The sequence below is a fragment of the Acanthisitta chloris genome, unplaced genomic scaffold, assembly GCF_000695815.1.
Source record: "Acanthisitta chloris isolate BGI_N310 unplaced genomic scaffold, ASM69581v1 scaffold2715, whole genome shotgun sequence".
Lineage (NCBI taxonomy): Eukaryota > Metazoa > Chordata > Aves > Passeriformes > Acanthisittidae > Acanthisitta > Acanthisitta chloris.
Window position 1 is genome coordinate 29,369 of NW_008675172.1, and position 4,006 is coordinate 33,374.

Consider the following 4,006-nt stretch of genomic DNA (forward strand, 5'->3'; position numbering starts at 1 on the left):
TCACTGACAGAGGAATAACCTCATGTTTTGCACTCTCTGCATTGCTCAGTGTGCATCACACATTTACTGCATTACACCAAGTCAAAGAGCATTTCTTCACTGCCCATTCCAGTCTGTTCTCCTCTGCACCAGATTTCTTATTTCATCCATTCCTGGCCCCACCTTTTAGTCTTCTCATCTTAGGCTCAATTTTCTCAGTCAGGCTCAGCCTTATCTGGTCTCCAACTCCTGTACGCTCATTCCAGGTTGACTGGCATTGCAGTTGCTTCTGCAGATGGAGCCTTTGTTAATGTAGCTGAGCTAGCTTTAAACTAATCAGTATAGGAAGCATTAAGAGTGAAACCAGGACTGAAAACCTGCTGAAGCACTGAGTAAACACTTAGTAGCCACACTGGGTTGGACCCCATGTCACCACTGATATGGCATTGCAGTGTCCACAGGTTGCCTCTTCCCTTTCCAGTGCCAGCTGCTTCCAGCCTCCCTCTTCACATCTATTTTATCTTTCAATGATCAAACCAGTTTCAGTGTACTCTGTAAACGAACTGGGGATTTCTTTTTTCTCCGTGCTGTCTGAATGTCATCATGGTAGGTCCTAAGACATTATCTTCTAGACAGCAGCATAAACAGCAGTAATATTGCTATTAATGTCTGTGACTCCAAAACAGCTCTGATTTTCCCTTTATAGCTGGGTTTCTATTTTGCCTCAAGAGCAGAAATGTTGACCTATTCAGTCTAGGTAATATTCACACATGCTGGGCCTCAGACACTAGCTAAAAGTCCAAACCAAAGGTGCTGTGTGACCTTGTCTTGACATTTTGTGGTCCATCAATGCAGAAAGCAGATGCTTACAAGGGCCTGTTCATCAGAGAAGAGCTCTCTCTCAGGCTGATTCTGAGCCTGCAGCTCTGAGCATTGACCAGCTAACAAACATGTACATGGGCTTTCTACAAAAATGCAGTGCAAATGGGAAAGCCTGGGGCAAAAGAACACATGATAATCAACACCACTGCACTATATGCTTATATTCAGGATGACATAAACACATTTTACATTTGCTTACCCAAGATCTACTGTGTCAAAAGAAATACCAAATGACAAGATTTTTTTCAGCTTTGTCATAAATTTCAGTCTCCAGCTTTTATTGCTTTGTAATTAGTTATGCATGTTGCCTTCATAAAAGCTATATCCAGGGAGAAAAACTCCCTAAATAATCCCTAATTTAGTCCGTCAGAAGGAATTTGGCAACAACCTCAGATGATTAAATGGTGATCAAGTAACTGCCTAAAACTCAGAAGCAAGATGCTGCTCCACAGCCTCCAAAGTTTTCTGGTAAAGAACTGAGACTTGTGTTATCTCTATTACCCAGGGAAGAAGCCAATCTGCTGCATGGTGTATGGTGGAAATAAGACTCTTCCCTTATCTTCCTATCTCACAACTGCAATGCACATCTGGCTCCAAGTTTTATTGCTTTCACTCTCACCCTGTAAGAAGCCTTGAGGCCTTATGCCTCTTCCCTGCCATGTGTTACTGTGCAGCTGGGGCCAATGCAGTTCAAGGAGAAAGTACCACCCTGGTGGGTTGCCTGAGCCTATTCTCACCAGAAGACTTACTCGAAAAGTTTCCATCAACCTGTTTATCAGATTTGGGAGTCAATTGGCACTTTCATTTGAAGTATCTGCTTCATTCAAAACTAGGTTTTGTTTGCTTATATTCTTCCTGTGGCTAGAAAAAATTTTGGCAGGTTTCAGCCAAGCTTTGGGGGACATTTTTCAGAAGCTTCTAGCCAGATATGCATACATATGTCTAAACCTGCTGGTTTGGGTTTTTATTTTCACAAGGAAACTGATACTGATTTTTGCACTCAGCAAGACATTGCGTGAGTTGAGGTATGGGGCTTTCCCATCAATTTTTATTCCTACAAATTTTTTTTCTCCATCTCCAATTTGCAAGTTGATATGCTGCTCACTGTATTGAGATTGCCCACGTTTACTCCAATTTATGCTTGACCTGATGTAAGCAGCTGGGCCTCCTGGTTTTTCCCTCTCAAACCCATCAGGACACTGTCAGGGACTGTCAGGATGAGTTCCAGCTGCATGGACTGCAAGGCACTGAGTGAGATCAGAAACTTGTCCACAATGGAAATGCAGGGTCTACCTAAATACTAAGCTACCCATACTTATTGAACAGCATGATACACAACCTCCTCTGCCTCATGAAACCAAGTTTCTTCCTTTCCAAATTTTTCAGGTCAAGCTGGCAAAACAGAACATCCATCGAGACAAAAAGAGGAGAAAATTAACTCAAGCCAGCTGTGTGCATGCAGTCACGATGTCCTGGGGAGCCTGGGAGCCATCTGCAAGGACTTTTTAAATTACTTTGCTATTAGTATGTAGTTTCATCTGATACATCTAACCTCCTCAGGAAAGTGTGTTAAATGCTACAATGTAGTTGTGAAGCGCTATGGAGTATGCAGTAGTGCTGTGCATTAAGTGGAAGGGCAGTGGGACTGAACGGGCTGAGGCACTGCTCCTCACCTGAAAGCAGCTGTGCATGCGGTGCAGTGGTGCCCAGCTGGTGGAGAGGAGCCTCTCCAAGCTCGTGGTGACTGTGTCCTCCAAGAATAAACCAGTTCAGAAATACGTTACAGATGCAGTTATGCAAGACAAAGCAGCTCAAAGTCTGTGACCTTCCTGAGGAAACACTTGGCAAATCATTCAGGAAACCTGTTCTTCCAAGCAACTGAAAAGGAAGGAAAACCATTACTACATAATAGCCAGCCCTCAACCTGATTATACTGAAAGAATTTCACCTGTCATAAATGGCAAGGCTTCAATTGACAGTGACAGATCAGACTCTGAAGCAAAGGGAGATGCTTCACAAGAGGAGAGCAGTGCTGTTGATAAGAGTTTGGACCGCTGTAGGAAATTCCAGATGTTTGATACTGTACAAGAAGAGCAGATGGTGGGAGACTCCAGTGTAACTACTGTAAACTCACAGAAGACTGATCCAGATTTGAATCTTCACACTACAGTAGAAATGATCTGTGAGCATTTAAATGTTTCTGAAGATGGGAAAAAAGAACACTGTAAGGAAAAAGAGAAGCATGTTTATGACATCCACTATATGGAAACATCAGCCACTAGTTAGATCCAAAATATCCTTTCTGTACAGCCCTGTAGAGAAGAATATGACCTGGTAGGTGATGATCCTGTTCCAGAGGACATACATGAAGAAAATGATGAAAATAACTGGCATAATCATAACCATCTCCATATCCTGATGGAGATGAATTTTTACCTCAGGAAGCTGGTGATGGAGAAAAAGAATCTGAAGAGAGCTTTGGTGATGAGGACCAATATTCCAGGAGAAGGACATGTGTGAGAGACTGAAAACCTAAAAGAGATAATGTCTCAAACACTCGTCAGAAGAGGAAAAGAATGTTACCATGCCAACAAGACAAGGTTAGAAAAGAGGATCTTGAAAAGGCAGGATAGCACTTTTCTGGGGATAACTTCCTTACCTTGGGTAACTATCTGAAAAAACATGTCTGAGACAGCATTTCACCTGCATCTCTGACAGGGGACAGGGGGATCCAAAACCACCAGAGACCCCATTGACCCCCTTCTAGAAAGTCTGAGAATGTCTCAGACCTAGTCATCCAGGACAGCCCTCTTGGGACCCAACAACATGGAACAAATACTGACAGAAGGTTCTACAGGAGTTTGGATATGATAAGATCCAAGATTTGGATTCTGACTAACACCCCTTTTTTGAAGATTAAATGCATGCCAAAGATACAATTCCACTGTTGCAGAAGAACTGCAAATCCAGACAGCTGCTGACGGCTATTCATAAGACTGTTGAACTTAAAATAAAAATATTCAATAAAAAGCCCCAATGCAACTTCAAACCAAACAACATCAACACAAAACCAAACCAAACCAAACCAAAAAAAGCAACCAAAATCCTAATGAACAAACTACAACAACAACCAACAAAGAAAACC

At 42.4% G+C, this 4,006-nt stretch overlaps 1 pseudogene; it reads left to right on the top strand.

Annotated features, from left to right (window-relative positions):
• Positions 1–2,460: 2,460 nt before the first annotated feature.
• LOC103803069 lies at positions 2,461–3,760 on the top strand (annotated as a pseudogene).
• Positions 3,761–4,006: the final 246 nt, after the last annotated feature.